Raw genomic sequence first — 25,401 nt, 5'->3', positions numbered from 1 at the left:
CCTTTTTACTTATGATAGAAGATTGTTGGTAGCATTTTGAACAAGCTAAGTACCTCTCTTTACCTTGATTTGCAAAATGGGGATGGTGATAACAGTACCTACCTCATAGGATTGATATGACACTGTTAAATGAGCTAATATTTTAAAGCACCTGTAACAGTGCTTGGCAAATTGTATTTGTTAAATAAATCAGTTACACAATAAAGCATCTACCTCCAGATGAAATTTAAACATATGGGGCAGGGGTTTTTCGATGTTGGCTTTACAGCAGAATGTCCTGTGGAGCATTTAAAAATGCAGATGCTTAGGCTCTACTCCAGATCTATGGAATGTGAACCTCCAGTGGAGAGAAAATGTGGGTGGAAAGGGTCTCTATAATTTGTCTGTGTGTGTGTGCATGTGTGTGTCTATGTGTGTGTGCATTTGCCAGCATTTTTAAATTTCCTAGATACCCCTATTAAGAACCACTGGTTTAGACACTGGTGACCACGTGAGGCAATTTCTAACTTTCTATGGAATGCTAAAACCTGAACTTACCAAACTGGTACTCCTTTTGAATTCACCAGCACCAACCAATCCTTCCAACTTACCCCAAGTGCAAAATTATTAAAGCACACTCCTGACAGCGCTTCTGGTCTAGAAAATGGTTTAAATGTGGTCTATATTTAAAGAAATAGCACATTAACTCAGATAGCATTTCAAAGAGGATTCTGGGAAGGGAGAGTTTTGGCATATCATTTAGAACTCTATTGCCTCCTCTGCCTTAGCTTTTGAGCAAATTTCACCATAATATTGCCAGTGCTATGTTTATACCCTGCCCTAATTTGCCTTCTTTGCACTGAAGCATACTTAATAAAAGCTAATTAAAAATGTATTTTGAATGAGAAAAAGGGAGCCATAGTATTAAAGAAAAGGCTGCCCACCATTATAACACTGATCATTTTGAGTATACAGACTTAAGAGTTCTCAAGTTCCTCCCATAAGCCACATTGGTATTTATTAAATCTATGTTGGTCCTTGATGAGTTTCACAACCCTGAGACACCAATCAAAAATACATTTCCATGGGGCCAGTTAGTCCAGGCATTTATGTAACTGACAAAAGTCTACTTGCTCTGTGCCTTACAACCATCATATTTTTCAGTCAAAATGTCAGCAGCTGCTCCTAGGACACATTTGAGTTTAGTCAGTATCATAGTTGGTACTAGTAGGTTTTGCTTCAGGGAACTGTTACTCAGGAAATCAAGTGTAATTTTGTATATAAAGTGGTTAAAAATTAATAGGCAACAAGGGTTGGATGTGGTAAGCAGGCAAGATTGTTAGGGAAACTGATAAAGACATGTTCTGGGACCAGAACAAAGGCAACTGCCTCACTGAAGTATTATGGAGAAACAAAGAAGAGATCAACTTTCAAGAATGGGGACAGAGAGAGAAATTTTTGCATCAATGTTCAGTAGAAAGCCTTTCAGGTTTCTGTGCTAATGCATTTCAGCCTGCCTCCCATTCAAAGTCTCCACACCTCCCTTCATCTATGTTCCCTGACTCTCCCACCACCAGTAACTTGCAGTGTTCAGCTAATTCCAATCTCCCTTTCACCCCATGGGTGAATGCAACACTAATCTGAAAACCACCTCAGGGAACTTCCCTCCAGAGTTGGGAAGCAAGGGATGAGGGTAGGAGAAAGAGACACAAACACCAGATTAACCTAAAAAGAGTCACCTCTCAACAGCCAGGTATCCTATCATGGTTACCAAATTTAATAGAACTCCTGCCTAAGGGAATATTCTATGTTGTGGGCCCTAATCACTGCAACTTGTAAAACAGCAATTAAATTAAAACAAAGTACAGGGGAAAAAAACACATTTCTTCAAACAACAATGGTAACACAACCCTGCTGTCAGCATTTTACATAAAAGGGACAGCTTTTTTGTATTTGAACACTGAGAGTCTTTTATATTTTTTGCAACATCCTTCACACTCATCAGTTCTAGCTGTTCTCCAAGATTGACAGTAGGTTACTAACTTGAGGCCATATTTCCAATCTTTGATTTTTTCCCCAAATAGCTTTAGTCCTGACTCTCTGCTCCTCCATACCTTGCCCACTTCTTAGGCTAGCAAGGAACAGAAAGGGATGCCCAACCAGAGTTCAAAACTAGTATTTTTAGGATGAGATGCCAATAAGAGATATTTATATGAGTATGATAGAAATGAATTCATATAAATAATCATGGAACTATGAGATCAGGTCTCAAACCACCCAGGAGCCATTTTTATAACCCCCCTGTTTCATTAAACTCCATTTGAGGAGTTCTATTTTATGTCAAAATAGAAACTAAACAGTATTGTCTCCAAGTATGTGTCATTTGAACCCTCAGATCCTTACCTTCCTAGTTGACCTTTCTAACTATTTAAACTGGACTTGATGCTCTTCAGGGGCCAGTCTTTTCATTACCAGAAAATTTTGGTTTTGTTTCACTTTTTCCAGTCAAATTCAATTACTATATTGAGCTGCCTATTTCATCTTCATAGCTTTGTTTCCAGAAGACTATATCTAAATCATTTCAAATGCTTTCCTCACTTACAGTTTCAGTACATATAGCCAGTAGGTTTTAGAAACTCAACAGGTTTGCACTTCCTTTGACTCAAAGGAAAGTAGCTGACAGGTGAGTGATGAGAAAAGTTCACACCTATTTAGTAGCCATTCAGACCAGGTGGCTCCAAATCTTTGTCAGAACAGTTGAAGCAGAACATTATTCAACACTTTCCATGAAATAAATTGAAAGTTTCTCAGAATTTAGTTGCAATGAGCTTGGTAAGTATAAAATGAAGATAAAAAAGCCAGTTCCTTGATTAGAGGATTTGGAACTGAGATCAAGGATGGAAACATGAAGCCCTCAAAGACCAACTCTGAATTCTGCTGGCCAAAGGGCCTAGCTTGTATACTGTTGATGGAGGCAAGAGACTATTGTCCTTGTTTACCATGGGGTGAACCATCAACATTGTAGCTGATGTTAATCAGATTCTTCTCCTTTACTCAACAACGAAGCAGAAAGCAAGCTCTTCCAACATGAAGAGCATTTTCAGCACCTCAGTTTTTGGTCAGTCAACAGACTGTCATGAAGCATGTCCCTAGCATGCACATTTGCATTTACCTCTGAAGCAGACAACTGTTCATAATTATCTGCCAACAATTTACAAACATCTTCGTTCTTGGTTGTCAGGATTACACTTGGATATAAAATGGCCTTGATCCTACTCTTGCATTTTTAAGCTTTGAAGTAATTAGGCAGAAAACTGCCTGTGTGATTATCCTCATTAAATTATTTGGCTTTCATCGTGGAAACTGACATGGCAGTTCCCTCACTTGATGCTGAGTTATGTTCATATTTAAGAGAAAATCATTCATTTAGTGTGTCAGCTCTTCACTTCTGTGGGCATGCCTTCTCCACTTCGTCAATGTCACCATCTAAACTGAGTTAATTCTAAGTTATAAATTTGGTGTTTTGTTTTGTTTTAAAACAAAGGAAAAAACTGTAAAATGGCTCTCTGTGTTGTAAGCTGCCTTTGTTTCCTATATACTCAGTCAACAAATTTAACTGAATCTCTACTATACATGTCTAAATATGAAAGATATTTGTTATCAAAGATTTGGCCAATTTTCTCTTACTGACAGCAGGGGGAGTGAAAGAGAGAAATAAGTTTCCAAATACATTCAGATAACATGCTGTTTCATCTTGGCTAAAATTGGTTGGAGAGATCTAATTTAATATAACTACAAACCTGGCCCTGAAAGAGCAACCTATTAGTCAAAAATAATCCCCAGTTCCTGTTCCATTGTTTAGTTCATTAGTCATTTATGAAGCATCTACTATTTGCTAGACTCTGTGTTCTGTGCCAGAGATGCAATGATGAAAAGCCCCACTTCCTTCCTCACAATAGAGAGATCCTACCGTTCACTGTAAGGGAAAGCTGCTAAATGGAGGGAGCTAGATTTTGACTCGGCATAGGAAACAAGGTGAGAGAAGAGAATTGACTAGCAAGTGTTCCTAGAAGTAGGTAAGGGGCCTCAGTATCACTGACTGAGTTGGCTGGGAAACTGGATAATTGTGGTACCAGAAATTTCAACTACTTCTGCTAATGCCTGACCATGCTCATCATATACAAAGTGTCTTTGCCTTAGCCAAACCTACATATGTCACTGTTCATGCAATTTGCTCTTTACTAAACAGAATAATAAAATGCAACGGATCACATCAGTGCAGACATCTAGGCAGGCCAAACAATACACTTGCTCCAATTAATTAACTTACTAGCTGGTTTAAAGAATGCACAGTAAAATCTTGATTAACTGGTATGCTTGGGGAACAGAATACTGTAGGTAATTGAACTATCTAAACAAAAGTTGAGCAGAAAGCATTTTTGTTGTTTTTAATTCTGGTTAGAAAATTATCTTTAAATGGTCAAGGCAAATTTCCAGCTCATGTGAGTAAAATCTAGCATACAGAGTTGCATTTTTACTGGGCAATTATGATTATTCAGGATTTCATGGTCATCACTGCACATCAGCACTCACTCTCCAGAGCAAGGGATGGAAAATTAGAATGACCAAGACTGTGGTTTGACCTAAAAATATTTCCTGGAAGTCATTTTTTAATGAATTCCTGATACTAGCTTGCTTGGGTTTTCCCCAGAATTAAATTAACAACAACAATGATAGTAATAATAATAATGTATTCAGGCTAATTCAGTGTTTTAGTAGAGTCTGTGAAAATACTAACAAGCTGTTTAAACTTTGACAAATAACAGGAAATCATACATAGACCATAAGACCTGAAAGGAGTTTTAACTTTTTCTTTTCTTTCACAGTATACTATTTATTTTATTAAGTTTTCGTTAATATCTTTATTGGAGTATAATTGCTTTACATTGCTGTGTTAGTTTCTGCTGTATAACAAAGTGAATCAGCTGTACATATACATATATCCCCATATCCTCTCCCTTTTGTGTCTCCCTCCCACCCTCCCTATCCCACCCCGCTAGGTGGTCACAAAGCACTTAGTTGGTCTCCCTGTGCTATGCGGCTGCTTCCCACTAGCTATCTATTTTACATTTGTCAGTGTATATATGCCCATGTCACTCTCTCACTTTGCCCCAGCTTATCCTTCCCCCTCCCCGTGCCATCAAGTCCATTCTCTACGTCTGCGTTTTATTCCTGTCCTGCCTCTAGGCTCTTCAGAACCAATTTTTTTTTGCTTTTTTAGATTCCATAGACATGTGTTAGCATACGGTATTTGTTTTTCTCTTTCTGACTTACTTCACTCTGTATGACAGACTCTAGGTCCATCCACCTCACTACAAATAACTCAATTTCTTTTTATGGCTGAGTAATATTCCATTGTATATATATGCCACATCTTCTTTATCCATTCATCTGTCAATGCACACTTAGGTTGCTTCCATGTCCTAGCGATTGTAAACAGAGTTGTAATGAACACTGTGGTAAATGTCGCTTTTCAATTATGGTTTTCTCAGGGTATGTGCCCAGTAGTGGGATTGCTGGGACATATGGTAGTTCTATTTTTAGTTTTCTAAGGAACCTCCATACTGTTCTCCATAGTGGCTGTATCAATTTACATTCCCACCAACAGTGCAAGAGGGTTCATTTTTCTCCACACCCTCTCCAGCATTTATTGTTTGTAGATTTTTTGATGATGGGCACTCTGACAGGTGTGAGGTGATACCTCATTGTACTTTTGATTTGCATTTCTCTAATGATTAGTGATTTTGAGCATCCTTTCATGATGTTAGGGAGTGTTCTAATGTCATTCTTTTACATGTAGCTGTCCAGTTTTCCCAGCATCATTTATTGAAGGGTCTGTCTTTTCTCCTTTGTATACTCTTGCCTCCTTTATCAAAGATAAGGTGACCATATGTGCATGGGTTTATCTCTGGGTTTTCTATCCTGTTCCATTGATCTACACTTCTGTTTCTGTGCCAGTACCATACTGTCTTGAATACTTTAGCTTTGTAGTATAGTCTGAACTCAAGGAGACTGAGTTCTCCAGTTCCATTCTGCTTTCTCAAGATTTCTTTGGCTATTCGGGGTAGGTATTTTTTGATTTCCTCTTTGATTTCTTGAGTGATCTCTTGGTTATTTAGTAGTGTACTGTTTAGCCTCCATGTGTTAGTATTTTTTAGAGTTTTTATCCTGTAATTGATATCTACTCTCATAGCATTGTGGTCGGAAAAGATACTTGATACACTTTCCATTTTCTTAAATTTACCAAGGCTTGATTTGTGACCCAGGATATGACCTATCCTGGAGAATGTTCCATGAGCACTTAAGAAGAAAGTACATTCTGTTGTTTTTGGATGGAATGTCCTATAAATATCAATTAAGTCCATCTTATTTAATGTGTCATTTAAAGCTTGTGTTTTCTTATTTATTTTCATTTTGGTTGATCTTTCCATTGGTGAAAGTGTGGTGTTAAAGTCCCCTACTATGATTGTGTTACTGTCGATTTCCCCTTTTATGCCTGCTAGCATTTGCCTTATGTATCGAGGTGCTCCTATGTTGGGTGCATAAATATTTACAATTGTTATATCTTCTTCTTGGATTGATCCCTTGATCATTATGTAGTGTCCTTCTTTGTCTTTTGTAATAGTCTTTATTTTAAAGTCTATTTTTTTCTGATATGAGAATTGCTCCTCCATCTTTCTTTTGATTTCCATTTGCATGGAATATCTTTTTCCATCCCCTCACTTTCAGTCTGTATGTGTCCCTGGGTCTGAAGTGCGTCTCTCGTAGACAGCATATATACGGGTCTTGTTTTTGTATCCATTCAGCCAGTCTATGTCTTTTGTTGTTTTGTTGGAGCATTTAATCCATTTACATTTAAGATAATTATCGATATGTATGTTCCTATTACTATTTTCTTAATTGTTTTGCGTTTGTCATTTTAGGTCTTTTCCTTCTCTTGTATTTCCTACCTCGTGAAGCTCCTTTAGAATTTGTTGTAAAGCTGGTTGGATGGTGCTGACTTCTCTTAGCTTTTGCCTGTCTGTAAAGGTTTTAATTTCTCCATTGGATCTGAATGAGATCCTTGCTGGGTACAGTAATCCTGGTTGTAGTTTTTTCCCTTTCATCACTTTAAATATGTCCTGCCACTCCCTTCTGGCTTGCAGAGTTTCTGCTAAAAGATCAGTTGTTAACTTTAGGGGGATTCCATTGTATGTTATTTGTTGCTTTATCCCTTGTAGCTTTTAATATTTTTTCTTTGTATTTAATTTTTGATGGTTTAATTAATATGTCCTTGGATTTATCCTGTATGGGACTCTCTGCACTTCCTGGACTTGATTGACTATTTCTTTTCCCATATTAGGGAAGTTTTCAACTATAATCTCTTCAAATATTTACTCATAGCCTTTCTTTTTCTCTTCTTCTTCTGGGACCCCTATAATTCAAATGTTGGTGCATTTAATGTTGTCCCAGAGGTCTCTGAGACTGTCCTCAATTCTTTTCATTCTTTTTTCTTTATTCTGCTCTGAGGTAGTTATTTCCATTATTTTATCTTCCAGGTCACTTATCCTTTCTTCTGCCTCAGTTATTCTGCTATTGATTCCTTCTACAGAATTCTTAATTTCATTTACTGTGTTGTTCATCATTGTTTGCTCTTTAGTTCTTCTAGGTCCTTGTTAAACGTTTCTGTATTCTCTCCATTTTATTTCCAACATTTTTGATCATCCTTTACTATCATTACTCTGAATTCTTTTCCAGGTAGACTACCCATTTCCTCTTTGTTTGTTTGCTCTGGTGGGTTTTTACCTTGCTCCTTCATCTACTGCATATTTCCCTGTCTTCTCATTTTGCTTAACTTACTGTATTTGGGGTCTCCTTTGCTCAGGCTGCAGATTCATAGCTCCTGTTGCTTTTGGTGTCTGCCCCCAGTGGGTAAGGTTGGTTCAGTAGGTTGTGTAGGCTTCCTGGTGGAGGGGACTAGTGCCTGCGTTCTGGTGGTTGAGGCTGGATCTTGTCTTTCTGGTGGGCAGGACTACGTCTGGTGGTGTGTTTTGTGGTGTCTGTGGACTTATTATGATTTTAGTCAGCCTGTCTGATAATGGGTGGAGTTGTGTCCTTGCCTTGCTAGTTGTTTGGCATTGTGTGTCTAGCACTGGAGCTTGCTGGTCATTGAGTGGAGCTGGGTCTTAGCATTGAGACAGAGATCTCTGGGAGAGCTCTCGTCAATTGATATTACGTGGGGCCAGGAGGTCTCTGATGGTCCAATGTCCTGAACTCAGCTCTCTCACCTCAGAGGCTCTCGCCTGACACCTGGCCAGAGCACCAAGACCCTCTCAGCCACTCGGCCAGGTATGTGCAGATTTTCTTGCCTTTTTGGAAGGCTGAGGTCTTCTGTCAGTATTCAGTGGTGTTCTGTAGGAGTTGTTCCACATGTAGATGTATTTTTGTTTTGTTTTGTTTTGTTTTTAAGAGAGGAGGAAGCAGAGGTCCAGGGAAAGTGAAACGGACTTAGCCAAAGTCCCACAATTAATCTTAGAGCTGAGCTTTACATCCAAATTTCATCTTTCAGAATTCAGGATTTGATTTATATAGGCACAGTCAATACTAAGTTCTCTCGGGTTATGTTTTCTTTTCTCTCAAAAGGATTGGTCTTAATGATGTTGTCTCTCCCACCCCTAAATTTCTTGATTTCTCCAAATCAGGACTGTAATTTCTATACCTGCTTTAGAATGCTTGTTTTTGATTTTTTTAACCAGTTCAGAGGTGTAGACATTATAATGACAAAGGATATTTTTGGATTTTCTATAGTACCTCAAAGTAGACAATGCAACACAGGGTGCTGAAAATTGTCAGAACATTCCTTTTATCTCAGAGGTGCACTGAAATGGAACTTTGAAAGATCATGTCTGTTCTGTCCCATGGCTGATGTTCTTTGACTGAAATGCAAATCTATTTTTTCCAGAATAACTGTTAGTGCTAAGAAAACCTTTTGTATACAGAGGTGAAAATATATGCTTCTTTAATATGACTTTTTATTACTTTCAGTTGGAGCTCTTTATTCAAAAGGAATACAGGTAGGAAAATTACTGGTTTGACTGTGATGCTCAGTAGAAGAAACTTGTCATTTTTCTTTTAAAATTTAAATAACCTAGGTGTTTGCTACTTTAACTTCTGAAAGAATAGATATTCAAATTACAGAAAATTGTTGCTTTTTAAAGTTAAACGTTTCTCTTTTCACCTTTGAAAAAAGAAAAATGGGCCTAAGTCTAGGCCACGGTATATTAAGTCATTTTGGTGCTCTTTCCCTTGCCAACTACCAGAGTACTCTTTTAATATAGTATTTTCAAATAGGCAAACCCACTGGGCTTTTTCAGTAAAAGCTGATGTGATTTAGTGAAACTGAGCACTTTTACTACAAAGGTTTTGAAGTTGTAACTATTGATGATTCTAAAGGATAGGAGTTTGCATTTGATTGTATATCAAATCCACAGATGAATCCAGTTTCTTTTCTAAATACCCACCTTTCAATCTTTATCATAAGTTTGTAAAATAGCAAAGGATAAAGATTAGAAGTAATTGTATTTGGCTCCTACACACCGATATGCATCTTTGTGTTTCTCATTTTATTTTCACCATTGTCAAAACATTCACTGCACAATACTGACAATAATAAGAAGCAAGTTATTCCATTATAATTTTAAAAGGACTAATAGATGCCATGTAGGGCAAAGCTGTGCTGTATCAGACACTGACTATGTAGAGCTGATATTATGTGTCTGACAGGATTTCACCATTTATATAACAATAAGAAAGGTTATAAAGAGGACATGATAATGGATTGGTGATGATTTCAGGGACAGTATTCAAGGAATATTCACATTTTTCTCTCAACTGTTTGTTTATAAATACAGAATTTATGAGGCAAAATGATAAACTCAGTCACTATCTTCTTAAAGATGTTCTACCTATTTCACTTTGCCCATATCTACACAGACAGATAATTCAGAGTATAAGAAAATCCAGGTTAGGATCTGAGTTATCTAGATCAGTACTCTCCAAGAGATTAGCTGTGATGGTAGGCATGTTCCATATCTGCACCATTCGATATGCTAGCCACTAGCCACTTGTGTCTAAGGAGCACATGGTAGGTGGGTGGTATGATGAAGCGCTGAAATTTTAATTTTGTTTAAATTAATTAATTCCAATTTAAATGTAAGTACCCACACGTGGCTACCATATTGAACAGCATGGATCTAGATTTTTTTCATGTGGAATAATGTTAACCAGTCAGGGCATATTGTGCTTAAGACTGGGCTGAGGGAGGAATCTGGATTCAGCTTTCCTAGGTATGAATCCTGGATTCCATCACTCATTAGCTGTGGGGATTAGGACAAATTATGTTCCCTCTAAGAGCTTCGGTTTCCCCACTTGAAACCTAAGGACAATAATAATAATCCTACTTCATAGGGTGGTTCTGAAGATTTAATGAGATAATATAAGTAAAATCCATAGCACAATGCCTGGCATAGAGTAAGCACTCGAAGCACAGTGGTTATTATTATTATTACTTGATCAACTCCAAAACTTCAATTAATTTTATGTTATATAGACAGTTTTAATGTCAGCAGAGGTGCTTCAATGTGTGCCAACAACAACAAAAAAAAGGCAGAATGGAAAAGAATACAAAGTTCAGGCCTATAAGAAAAGAATTCAATGTTTTTTCTCCCCATGACAGACATATTATGCCAGAGTGGAAAATTGGAAAGTGACTTCTTATCATGAGAGTGTAGGAAGTTTCAATAAGAAACAGTTGAAATCCAAGGGATTTTAAGACCTATGAGAGTAGCAGAAATTTTCGTATGCTGTGGTGAGAGGGGCTCTGAAATTATAGTAAGCCAGGGGGGAAAAAGGCATTATAAGTAATTCTTTGGGGAAGTTCTACCAGAAACTTAGTCACTTCCTTTATTTTTCTAGCAGCGGCTGCCAGGCTCATGAAATGGTCTTTGGCTGAACAAAAATCCCATGCCAGAGAAGAGTATGGCACAGACACCTGGTTTTTCCCCAATATCCCCTTTGTCCTCTAGTAACAGAATTCCAAATTTTTAGCTGATCATATGGTTACCCAGCATAAAGATTTCTCAGTGGTCCTTGTAGCTAATTGTGACCAGGAGACTAAGTCCTGGTCAATGGGATATAAGTGGAGGTAGAGTATACAAACCCTGGAAAATGTCCTTAAAGGGAGTGTTCTGTCCTTCTCTTTCCTTTCCTCCTTCTTGCTGGCCAGAATGGCTGGAGGTAGCCCTCTTTGACCACGAGATATCCTTCATAGTGGAGGCCAGACATGGAAGAGCTCTGAAACCAACAGGCTAGACCATATCAGCCCTGCTATGGTAACTCTGCACTGGAACGCATGAGAGAAACAACCTGTTTTGTCTAAGCTACTCTTATTTAAGGTTTTCTATCCCTGTCACACAAACTTAAGTCTAACTAATCATAGTTGTTCTAGTGTAGACTGTGTAAACATCTCCTTGTGATAAACAAGTGTTCCAAGGCAGATTTACTTAAGTTTTACCTTTTTTTTTTTTTTAAGTGAGGGACACACTAACAGGGGGTACTCAAATAAGAATTTAGTGTACTTTGAAACTCATCCTTACAGGATTCAGGGGATCAGTCAAAAATCAAATAGGCTGCTAAAGGCCACATAAAGAGGGGATAACAAGGAACAACAGAACTATGGATGTCATGGAAAATGTAGCACCATCTTACAGCATCCATCTGTGAACAGCAAGAGAAATGGAAAAGTGAAAGCTACATTTTTCAGTGTAACTAAGTCCTGCTTCTGAAAAGCTTCCTTTACACTTAGATGAGATATTTAAATTTATCATGCTGTGCCTATGGACAGAAACAGGATTGTTTTTCTGCCATGTCATGCTAGTGAACCTTTGATGAGGACTATCTGCTATTGAAAATCTACTGTTGGGCTCACAATGCAAGTGCTTGGTGGTAGATTGTGGAAGCAAAGCAGCCAAAGGTCTCCTAATAATTTTATCCTGTTAGAATGAAACGGATTCCTTTTAGCTATTCTTTGAAGGATCAATTAGTATTGCATTTTAGGGAGAAAAGTTCATTAATCAGAACCATTATTAGGACAACTCAGTGGTTTTAGAATTCAACAGCTATTCGGTTTATTATTTTTTAAGAACTAAGAACTTGTACAGTTTTGGGACAAAGTACTCCCACAGGCCTATAAAAAGAAATCAATAGTTTCCCCCACTTTAATACTGGATTCGTTATTCAGAGTGCAGGGAGTACTTAATTTTCAAGAGCCATGTGTGAGTATTGACATTTCAGCTATATAGACATAACTTTATTTACTGTAGTAAAAGCATATTAATGTTGATTTATTTAAACACTTCAGTGAAGTGGCAGTTCAGTTTAATCAAACACCAACCTAATTGGGTTATGTTTGATTTAAAAGTTTCAAAACACTACTATAAGACTAGTTAAAGGCTGAATTTAGAAAAGTTATAATCATTAAAAATTTACATTATGTGCTAAGGCTATACTGAGTTTAGTGGCAAATTTCCAAGCAGCAGACCTTTTAAAGACTAATTGTCTGTAACTATGTAATACCCTCAGTGCTGAGCAGGCCTTCCCATTGACTTGCAAATATGAAGTTAGAACACTGCCCAGAGCATAGACAAGAAAAAAAAAATGCCTAAAATGTAGAAGGGGTAAAAAAAGTATTGCTATATGTTTGCATCTTTCTTTCTTTTTAACTTCCAAATTGCACATTCTACAATTGTCATAGCACCAGCTAAAATTATGTTTTGTAAGTTATGGAAGCATACTCAGAAATTCACTCCTCACAACTCTTTTCAGATGTGCCATATATTCTAAGCACAGGATGCCACACATCCTTATGAAACTTGAAAAAATGCAATTATTGAGAAAGAAGGGGTATCAACATAACTGAATTGTTCAAGATTCTCTTGAAAAATTTTGCATCCTGTAGGCAAGGCCATAGTAAGCTTTTATTGAGCAGAGGGGGAGGGAAGAAGTTCATAAAGTGAAAGAGGATTTTGGACTGAAATGATAAAAGAATTTTTTTCATCAAAGTTAATACAAATGCCCTGTAATTGATATTTTTCTCTAATTTTCAGTTTAGATAGTAGAAGTATTAAGTCTCTAAACCTGTGGTGACTAATAGAGTAGTCACTTGCTTAATAACATATGGTTATTGAGAACTTGAAATGTAGCTAGTGCAACCAAGGTACTACATTTTTAGTTTTAATTAATTTTTATTAATTTAAATTTAAATTGACACATGTTGCTAGTGGTCACATATTAGACAGTACAGATCTAGCAGCTTGATCAAATTCTGTTTTGTTTTCTTTTCAAGACAACTTCATAGGTGGTGATGAAAAGATGGGTTCCTCTAAACCTGTACTGTCCAATATGGCAGCCGTTAACCACACATGACTTTGAGCACATGAAATGGGCCTAGTGCAAATTAAGATGCACTGTAAGTGCAAAATACACACTGAGTTTCTACGTATTTGTATGAAAAAAGAATGTACTATATCTTATCAATAACCATTTAAATAGATTACTTGGTGAAATTATGATATTTAATACCTTTTGTTAAATTATTAGTTTAATTTCACCCTTCATTTTATATATTTTTTATTTGGCTAGTAGAAAAATTTAAATAATATATATAGCTCACATTATATTTCCATTGGACAGTATTGCCCTAAACAAACCATGCCAATAATTTAGTTCACTAAGCATGAAAATATAGCATCAGTGAAAAAGCATTGAAATAGTACTGCAACTATACCACAATAAAAACTAAAAGAAAATAGTACTACAAAATTTTGCTATTCTTTGACTGATTACTCTATTTTTAAATGAACTCTTTCTTTACCATGTGCCTCATGGCACACAACATGAAAATCTCATTAATATCTTATGGCAAACTAACTTGTCCCCTCACAGCTTTGGTTCCTCTGCCTTCTCTACCTAGACTGTCCCAATGGATACTCTTCCTGGTGTGCTGTCTTTATTCCTTCTTCTCCCACTTTGCTGTCTCCTTACCTCTGCATTGCAGCCTTAGCTTTGGTCTTAGTGGTGGTCTGTGAAGCTGTTTCCAAAACAGATCCTTCAGGCTACTGAGTCACCATTCTTTGATCGGGTTTGCTATACAACTGCCATCTCTTTTTCTCTCTTCTTTTTCCCCTCAATCTATTGACTCTCAGAAATAGAGTTTCTTTTCTGAGATTAAATATGTTTCAGGCATGATTTGATACCACAGATTTCCTGTGATGCCATCCAATCTTTCTTGGTGAAGGACAATGACAGCTGTTTTTCAGTAGCATCCCCATTTTTCACCATATTGTCTCTTTTTCCAAATTATGATGATTGAATCAGGGGAGACTCCATGGCTTACTCACAAATCCTAAACTGCCTACTCTGAAAAGAATTAGCCTAGAGCTGGTACTTTTCTTTATTTTTTCTAAATTTTATTTTATTTATTTTTTTATATAGCAGGTTCTTCTTAGTCATCCATTTTACACACATCAGTGTATACATGTCAATCCCAATCTCCCAATTCATCACACTCCCACCCCCACCCCAAACTGCTTTCCCCACTTGGTGTCCATACATTTTCTCCTTACATCTATGTCTCAATTTCTGCCTTGCAAAACGGTTTATCTGTACCATTTTTCTAGGTTCCACATATGTGCGTTATTCTGCGATATTTGTTTTTCTCTTTCTGACTTACTTCACTCTGTATGACAGTCTCTAGATTCATCCACGTCTCTAAAAATGACCCAATTTTGTTTTGTTTAATGGCTGAGTAATAGTCCATTGTATATATGTACCACATCTTCTTTATCCATTCAGCTGTCAATGGGTATTTAGGTTGCTTCCATGACCTGGCTATTGTAAATAGTGCTGCAATGAACATTGGGGTGCATGTGTCTTTTTGAATTATGGTTTTCTCTGGGTATATGCCCAGTATTAGGATTTCTGGGTCATGTGGTAATTCTAATTTTAGTTTTTTAAGGAACCTCCAAACTGTTTTCCATAGGGGCTGTATCACATTACATTCCCACCAACAGAGCAAGAGAGTTTCCTTTTCTCCACACCCACTCCAGGATGTGTTGTTTGTAGATTTTCTGATGATGCCCATTCTAACTGGTGTGAGGTGATACCTCATTGTAGTTTTGATTTGCATTTCTCTAATAATTAGTGATGTTAAGCAGCTTTTCATGTCCTTCTTGGCCATCTGTATGTCCTCTTTGAAGAAATGTCTATTTAGGTCTTCTGTCCATCTTTGGATTGGGTTGTTTGTTTGTTTTTTTAATATTGAGCTGCATGAGCTGTTTGGATATTTTGGAGATTAACCCTTTGTCTGTTGATTCGTTTGCAAATAATTTTTCCCATTGTGAGGGTTGTCTTTTCGTCTTGTTTGTAGTTTCCTTTGCTTTACAAAAGCTTTTAAGTTTCATTAGGTCCCATTTGTTTATTTTTGTGTTTATTTCCATTACTCTAGAAGGTGGATCAAAAAAGAACTTGGTGTGATTTATGTCAAAGAGTGTTCTTCCTAAGTTTTCCTCTAAGAGTTTTATGGTGTCCGGTCTTAAATTTAGGTCTCTAATCCATTTTGAGTTTACTTTTGTGTATGGTGTTAGGGAGTGCTCTACTTTCATTCTTTTACATGTAGCTGTCCAGTTTTCCCAGCACCACTTATTGAAGAGACTGCCTTTTCTCCCTTGCCTCCTTTGTCAGAGATTAGTTGACCATAGGTGCAGGGGATTATCTCTGGGCTTTCTATCCTGTTCCATTGATCTATATTTCTGTTTCTCTGCCAGAACCATGCTGTCTTGATTACTGTAGCTTTGTAGTATAGTCTGAAGCCAGGGAGTCTGATTCCTCCAGCTCCGATTTTTCCCTGAAGACTGCTTTGGCTATTCGGAGACTTTTGTGTCTCTATACAAATTTTAAGATTTTTTGTTGTAGTTCTGTAAAAAATGATATTGGTAATTTGATAGGGAATGCATTGAATCTGTAGATTGCTTTGGGTAGTATAGTCATTTTCACAATATTGATTCTTCAAATCCAAAAACATGGTATATCTCTCCATCTGTGTGTATCATCTTTAATTTCTTTCATCAGTGTCTTATCGTTTTCTGCATACAGTTCTTTTGCCTCCCTAGGTCAGTTTATTCTTCAGTATTTTATTGTTTTTGTTGCAATGGTAAATGGGAGTGTTTCCTTAATTTCTCTTTTAGATTTTTCACCATTAGTGTATAGGAATGCAAGAGATTTCTGTGCATTAATTTTGTATCCTGCAACTTTACCAAATTCATTGATTAGCTCTAGTAGTTTCCTGGTGGCATCTTTAGGATTCTCTATGTATAGTATCATGTCATCTGCAAACAGTGACAGTTTTACTTCTTCTTTTTAAATTTGTATTCCTTTTATTTCTTTTTCTTCTCTGATTACCATGGCTAGGACTTTCAAAACTATGTTGAAAAATAATGATGAAAGTGGACATCCTTGTCTTGTTCCTGATCTTAGAGGAAATGCTTTCACTTTTTCGCCATTGAGAATGATGTTTGCTGTGGGTTTGGCATATATGGACTTTATTATGTTGAGGTATGTTCCCTCTATGCCCACTTTCTGGAGAGTTTTTATCACAAATAGGTGTTGAATTTTGTCAAAAGCTTTTTCTGCATCTATTGAGGTGATCAATAGATGGTTTTTCTTCTTCAAGTTGTTAATATGGTGTATCACATTGATTGATTTGTGTATATGGAAGAATCCTAGCAGCCCTGGGATAAATCCCATTTGATCATGGTGCATGATCATTTTAATGTTTTGTTGGATTCTGTTTGCTAGCATTTTGTTGAGGATTTTTGCATCTATATTCATCAGTGATATTGGTCTGTAATTTCCTTTTTTTGCAGTATCTTTGTCTGGTTTTGGTATCAGTGTGATGGTGGCCTCATAGAATGAGTTTGGGAGTGTTCCTTCCTCTGCAAATTTTTGGAAGAGCTTGAGCAGTGTGGGTGTTAGCTCTTCTCTAATTGTTTGATATAATTCACCTATGAAGCCATCTGGTCCTGGACTTTTGTTTGTTGGAAGAATTTTAATCACAGTTTCATTACTTGTGATTGGTCTCTTCATATTTTCTAGTTTTTCCTGGTTCAGTCTTGGTAAGTTATACCTTCCTAAGAATTTGTCCATTTCTTCCAGGTTTTCCATTTTATTGGCATAGAGTTGCTTGTAGTAGTCTCTTAGGTTGCTTTGTATTTCTGTGGTGTCTGTTGTAACTTCTCCTTTTTCATTTCTAATTTTATTGATTTGAGTCCTCTCCCTCTTTTTCTTGATGAGTCTGGCTAATGGTTTATCGATTTTGTTTATCTTCTCCAAGAAGCAGCTTTTAGTTTTACTGATCTTAGTAATTGTTTGTTTTTCTATTTCATTTATTTCTGCTCTGATGTTTATGATTTATTTCCTTCTGTTAACTTTGGGTTTTGTTTGTTCTTCTTTCTCTAGTTCCTTTAGGTGTAAGGTTACATTGTTTATTTGAGATTGTTCTTGTTTCTTGAAGTCGGATTGTATTGTTATAAACTTCCCTCTTAGAACTGCTTTTGCTGCATCCCATAGGATTTGGATCATCGTGTTTTCATTATCATTTGTCTCTAAGTATTGTTTTTATTTCCTCAGTGATCTCTTGGTTATTTAGTAACGTATTGTGTAGCCTCCATCTGTTTGTGTTTTTTACTTTTTTTTCCCTGTAATTGATTTCTCATCTCATAGCATTGTGGTCACAAAAGATGCTTGATATGATTTCAATTTTCTTAAATTTACTGAGGCTTGGTTTGTGACTCAAGATGTGATCTATCCTAGAGAATGTTCTGTGCACATTGAGAAGAAAGTGTAATCTTCTGTGTTTGGATGGGATGTTCTATAAATATCAATTAAATCTACCTGGTCTATTGTGTCATTTAAAGCTTGTGTTTCCTTCTTAATTTTCTGTTTGGATGATCTATCCATTGGTGTAAGTGAGGTGTTTATGTCCCCCACTACTACTGTGTTACTGTCAATTTCCTCTTTTACAGCTGTTAGCAGTTGCCTTATGTATTGAGGTGCTCCTATGTTGGGTGCATATATATTTATAATTGTTATACCTTCTTGTTGGATTGATCCCTTGATCATTATGTCATGTCATTCCTTGTCTCTTGTAAATTTCTTTCTTTTAAAGTCTATTTTATCTGATATGAGTATTGCTACTCCAGCTTTCTTTTGATTTCCATTTGCATGGAATATCTTTTTCCATCCCCTCACTTTCAGTCTGAATGTGTCCCTAGGTCTGAAGTGGGTCTCTTGTAGACAGCATATATATGGGTCTTGTTTTTGTATCCATTCAGCAAGCCTCTGTCTTTTGGTTGGAGCATTTAATCCATTCACGTTTAAGGTAATTATCGACATGTATGTTCCTATGACCATTTTCTTAATTGTTTTGGGTTGTTTTTGTAGATCCTTTTCTTCTCTTGTGTTTCCCACTTAGAGAAGTTCCTTTAGCATTTGTTGTAGAGCTTGTTTGGTGATGCTGAGTCCTCTTAGCTTTTGCATGTCTGTAAAGCTTTTGATTTCTCCATTGAATCTGAATGAGATCCTTGCCTGATAGAGTAATCTTGGTTGTAGGTTCTTCCCTTTCATCACTTTAAATATGTCATGCCACTCCCTTCTGGCTTGTAGAGTTTCTGCTGAGAAATCAGCTGTTAACATTATGGGAGTTCCCTCATATGTTATTTGTCATTTTTCCCTTGCTGCTTTCTATAATTTTTCTTTGTCTTTAATTTTTTCCAATGTGATTACTATGTGTCTCGGTGTGTTTCCCCTTGGGTTTATCCTGTATGGGAATCTCTGCACTTCCTCGACTTGGTTGGTTATCTCCTTTCCCATGTTAGGGAAGTTTTCGACTATAATCCCTTCAAATATTTTCTCTGGTCCTTTCTCTCTCTTCTCCTTCTGGGACCCCTATCATGTGAATGTTGTTGCACTTAATGTTGTCCCAGAGGTCTCTTAGGCTGTCTTCACTTCTTTTCATTCTTTTTTCTTTATTCTGTTCTCCAGCAGTGAATTCTACCATTCTCTTTTCCAGGTCACTTACGCATTCTTCTGCCTCAGTTATTCTGCTACTGATTCCTTCTAGTGAATTTTTCATTTCAGTTATTGTGTTGTTCACCTCTGTTTGTTTGTTCTTTAATTCTTCTAGATCTTTGTTAAACATTTCTTGCATCTTCTCGCTCTTTTTCTCCATTCTTTTTCGACGTCCTGGATCATCTTCACTATCATTACTCTGAATTCTTTTCTGGAAGGTTTCCCATCTCTACTTCATTTAGTTGTTTTTCTGGGATTTTATCCTGTTCCTTCATCTGGTACATAGCGCTCTGCCTTCTCATTTTGTCTGTCTTTCTATGAATGTGGTTTTTGCTCCACAGGATGCAGGATTGTAGTTCTTCTTGCTTCTGCTGTCTGCCCTCTGGTGGATAAGGCTATCTAAGAGGCTTGTGCAAGTTTCCTGATCAAGAGCTGGCACTTTTAAATAAGAAAATTTCTTATTATAAGAGAAGACAAGCAGATGAGGGGGTATTCACTCTTAATTACTTCTAAAATCTTCTCCCTAGATCACAGGAATCCTACATCACTACCAGCTGGACTAAAAACCATAAAACCCAAGCTAATATCAAGAATTATCAACCAGAAGGAAATATTTCAGGGAATTGAATTCCCCTTCTTGTTAAAAATTAATGAATAAATGAACAGATTAATTGCTTAGAAAAAAAGAAAAGCCATTTTCTGTTGTTATTGGCTAAAACAGCACACTAACCTTACACAGAATAAAATAGTATACCAAACATACAAAAAGGGTTCATAATTATTAGAGGTCTGAAAGAAAAAAAGAAGCCTGAAGAAAATACAAGTTACCAAAACTGTGATAATATTCCGATATAATAATGAATGATGCGAAATAAATATGTGTAATCTTCCAAGCCAAAATTAAAACATTCAAATTAAGTTCTACCTTCAAAAAAAGAACACTCTGTATAAGGAAAGTATACAACTCCCTGCACATAGTGAGACATGAATGGCACCAGAAACACCTCTCATCCCCCTTATCCCCTGCCTTCTATTACTTGCTATCCCCTCCTAAACACACACATACATACACAGACACCTGTACCTTCTTTGGGTACTGTAGAATGAAGGAGCCCATTAAGGTACAGCTATTACCTAGGAGGAGAATTACATTAAAGGAATCTCAACTCTTACCACTTGAATTAGGCTTTCAGTTCTATCTCCCTAGCAGAGAACATAGCCCAAGCTGGACTGAAATGTATACAGTTACATTTTGTTAGGTATGAGAGGGCAATATAGGGCTGGATACGGTATGCTTCCTCACATGTGGAAGGAATCCCACCAGCAATCTCTAGATATTCAGGAGTAGAGGTAGAGGACAGGATGAGGATTACGATCATATGAAAAGATTTGATGTGACAAATAGGAGAAAGGGAGAAGAGTAAGGGAGATGAAGAAATATCCCAGAGAAAAATTCCTTGTGCTGGCGTTTTACTAGGTCTGGCACCCTCCCCCCCAAAGCTCTTAATGCTTATGAGGGTAAATATAGCAGAGTGGAAAATGGACAATGAAAGATGGATGGCATCTAACAAAGAAACCATTAGTAAAAATATAAAAAGAAATATCACTGTGTTGAAACCTACTAGTAAACAACACTTACATGCCATTTTGATGGTCACCAACATGATATATTTAAAAGTATAACTGAAATTCTTAGTGAGTCAAATATAATTTATTTCTTATTAGAATACACTGGATACTAATGCAGGGACTGGACAAAGACATGAATGAGAGACAGAGAAGAATCAGCACTTGGATTTACCAAGAGGCAAGAGATGGGTTCAGTCTGGAATTTCAGCCTTACTGCCAGTGTTGTGTGTAAGAACTGGTAACTGAATTTTTAAAATAAACACCAAGAACCAGTTAAAGAGAAAGATATACAAATTGTAATCCAGGGAGAAATTATAACCAGCACAACTCTTATCTAACTCTGGAACCTGAGGTGAGTTGTGGAACATAAAAATTTCTCTTAGACTAGTACTATTCATGGTAGCTTTCACTTATGGGTTGGTTATTTTCACATTTGCTCTCCATCTATTTTTCAGAGGACGCACATATGTGGTCATGCCATATCCAAAGGGAAAATTCCCTTATGTCTGTGACAAGGAGTACATTCACAAACATTTTTTTAATTTATTTTTTTCATTCATAATGATTTTTTAAAAATGTTATTGGAGTACAGTTGATTTACAATGTTGTGTTATTCTCAGGTATATAGTAAAGTGAATCAGTTATACATATACATATATACACTCGTTTTTAGATACTTTTCCCATATAGGCTATTACAGAGTACTGAGTAAACTATTCACATGAGTAACTTGAGTGCTTCATGTACTATGGGGTCTGTGAGAGCCTGGGAGGTTTAATGTAACTTCTTCCTTCATAGCATCTAATCTAATGAAGGGGAGTGAAGCTCAAGCTCTTGGGAGAAGAAAGTATTAAAGTTTTTCATAGTCTTTGAATTTTCGAAGCAGCAGACTTCGAAGGTTATTTAGTCAAACTTAATACTTTCTTAAAAATTAATTTCACTCAGTAACAAATGTCCACCTTTAAAGAGTCAACTAGTACTACTAGGCTTATAATGACAAGAACAATCCCTGCTCCATCCTCTGCAAAAGCAAACCACATCCAACTCTTTCCTCTGTTTCTTCTGATATTTACCTCCCCCTATCTAAATTACACACTTACACTGTTATTTTAACATTTTTTTCAATTTAAAATACTATCTGTTGACTTCCTATTATAAGATGAGAATTCAGCTTTCCTAAATTCCCCCTTCGTCCTACACATACACCGTATTTGGTTAAATCAGTTCAATGTTTACACTATTATGATGATATAACATTATTTATAGCTCAACTACTCAATGTTTTATGATTACCTTCCTTTTCTTGTACTATTTTTAAAAATATTTTGGAGCTCATTAGTTGGCTCATATTTTCATTTGCTTAGTATTTTATGTGCCAAAATTAATTCACTCCCAAATTCTCTAAAAAATCGAAAAACCTCTGAATATGCATTCAAAGATATCAGTATGCTATCGATGCCATGTTCTTGGAGGAATCCCTCTTAGAGCTTTCTGTCTTCCTGCTTCAATGTATACTGGGTGAGAAACCTGGCTGCCAGTTTCTTGGACTTCAGTATGGAAAGGCGATTGAAGCTTTTACTGTTTAACACGTAGACTTCCTCTTATTTTCCCTGTTTTCAGTAAAAAGCATCTCCTCTGCCCTCAGTTGGGCCTGGTGTCTCTGAGTGCAGAGCCTGAGTGGTTAAGCTGTTGCAAAGAGTAAACTTTCAGTCTCCAACCAGAATAGGAGTGGGAGAAACAGCTGTCTAGGGGGACAGGATGGGAAGGGGACCTGGGGTGGGAGTCTAACTCCATGTTTTAAGACATTTCATCAGGCAGCCTGTTTTCAGTCTCACCCAATGCCCTGCCTGAAGAACTATTTGATATTTCTAGCTTTTGAAACTTTCTGGGATTCTCTGGTAAAAATGTGATTGCTTCCTGCTTCCCAACCCCCCTCCTTTGCAGGCTTAGGTTTCACTTATTCAGGGTCTGTTGAATCAGTATAACACTTGTCCGTCTGCTTTCCAACCTCCAGCTTTTTTTTTTGCTATCTCGTCTGCTGTCATCTCCTAGCCAATTGGGGTTGTTTTCTCATTTGGTAAGTTACGCCCTTTTTACTTCTTTAATATCATTTTAGGGGGATTAGAAGATAGAATGGAGGTACGTGCTTGCATTCAGTTCACCATGTAAAGATCATTCATTTAAAAATACTATTTAAGGGGACTTCCTTGGTGGCACAGTTGTTAAGAATCTGCCTGCATGGGTTTGATCTCTGGTCTGGGAAGATCCCACATGCTGTGGAACAACTAAGCTCATGTGCCACAAGTACTGAGCCTGCGCTCTAGAGCCCACGAGCCACAACTACTGAGCCTGTATGCCACAACTACTGATGCCTGTGTGCCTAGAGCTCGTGCTCTGCAACAAGAGAAACCACTGCAATGAGAAGCCTACGGACCACAATGAAGAGCAGCCCCTGCTCGCCACAACTAGAGAAAGCCTGCACACAGCAATGAAGACCCAATGCAGCCAAAAATAAATTTAAAATTAAAAAAAATAAAAACACTATTTAAATGCTACTTAAAATACTTTAAGATTTGGGAATATCCAGTAGGTCTAAGTCCACAATATTTCCAAATGACAGAACCAGGTCCAGAGAGAACCCAGAATTCCTAAATCTTGGTTCTGTGCACTTTCCACTTAACCTACGGACTCCCTCATATGTAAAGACTATCTTCTCCATTGTTTTGACATTCTAATAAGTGTTTAGAGCTTTCTATCAAGTATTCTGAGTACAAGGTTTAATACATTTAGAGGCCTGTTTATTACAGGTTGACTAATTGCCCTACAAGTGGTTCCTTTTGCCAATTTTTAAACAGTACTCAACCCTAGGTATGTTTAGGAATACATAATTAAAACACCATAGTTGATATTCATAAAATTAGACTCAATAACTCCAGAATCTTAGTTTGTTATTACTAATTAGACTCGGCAATTTCAAAGGGATTATAACTCTTTGCTGGTGGTTGGGAAACTGTGGCTCTTTCAGGATGAAAAGAACAGCCTAAATATGAACAGGGCAAACTTCCATTGGTCAGTTTAAGAACTTTATGGCAATAGCTCCCCCTCCATCTGAATGTGTAAAGAGTAGTGTTAAAGTCAGATGTCTCTTAGAGAACTGGAAAAATCCCCAACTGCCTCCTAAGCATATACTAACTATGGCTCTGATTACACATTGTAAGGATTTGGGGAGAAATCATTTGGGCTATGATATTAAAGCAATAACTGGACAGAGAAGGGAATGGGGGAAGGTAAAAGAAGGAGGGACTTATTTCACAGCAGTTATAAGAAGGTAATGCAAGAGGGGAAATGGAAGAGGGATTGGGAATCAGAGACTGGCTGCCTTCCTTGCCTAAACAAAAGGTTTTAGGACAGTGCTCCCTAATCAGTGTTTTAAAGAACGCTGATTTGCCAAGAATGGGTTCCAGGTTAGCCAACATATTGATCCCCTCAGTCCTTGGGGTGGTTGAGCAGAATCTGAGGCAGCCAGAGTCCCTGATGGTCTCTGATATCTGCCACACACATATTTTTGTTTTCTTTATGTGCTCTGGTGTGGAAAAAAAAAGTTGGTAATCATTGTCTTTAAAAGATCAAGGCATAACTACAGGCAGAAGTTGACCTAGAACCCATTTATAAATATGTTGGGAAGCACAGGTACTGTTATACCCATTAAGGCCACACAAGACAGAGTAGTAGTGTTCTTTGCTGCTGCACAGACTTGGAGTTGAGGATGTCACTGATCTTGCAAAATAGCCACTTGTTTCATTGCATAGAGTTGGTCTCCCTTTATTAATAAAGGCTCTCTTTAAAGGACATTCCATGGCTTACTCCACATGTTTATTCTAATATTTCCATCACATCTTCTCTGGTATCTTTAAGCATAACTTCATTATTCTTAGTTACAGCTCCTTTGCATCTTTTACTAAGCTAAATCTACCTTTTCTTTTGCTAATGTTTGCACAATTGGAGACATATGTAGAACTTTAGACCTCCCCCTATGCCAAGTTATATGTATTTTATTCTTTTAATCATCTTTATAAATTACCCACTCTCATTCCTTAAGCCAAGGAAATTTTATTTCCTCATACTATTGAAATATGGCATATTTTCTCTGCTATGACACTGTAGTTTATAGACATCAGTCCTATATTATATTCCCTCTCTGTCTGTTTTAATCTGCTACTTTAGTTAAGTAAGACGTGGATTCAGAATGATAAATTTCAAAGGGCACATTCCTATAGGGACACAAAATGCAGACAGAAGGCAGAGGTGCAAAGAAGGCACTAGAAATTAATGCAAGATGTAGATATTAACCTTCTAGCTCCAGGAGACAGGACACTGGAGGTTCAGCCACTAATCATGCACCTAGAAAAGATTCTATAACCACTGTACTCTTCTATGAAAGTAGTATGAGATACAAAACACCATGCATGCTTCCTCTGCCCCAATGCCCTGCAGTCTAAGAATTAAAGGTCAAGAAAGTGAGAATGACTAGTCAGTAAAGTAGGAGAAAAATCAGGCCAGTATAATGTCAAG

Source organism: Neophocaena asiaeorientalis, unplaced genomic scaffold, assembly GCF_003031525.2.
Source record: "Neophocaena asiaeorientalis asiaeorientalis breed wild unplaced genomic scaffold, Neophocaena_asiaeorientalis_V1.1 scaffold491, whole genome shotgun sequence".
Classification (NCBI taxonomy): Eukaryota; Metazoa; Chordata; class Mammalia; order Artiodactyla; family Phocoenidae; genus Neophocaena; species Neophocaena asiaeorientalis.
The sequence above is the reverse complement of the archived record's forward strand: the minus strand, read 5'-3'. Positions refer to the sequence as shown.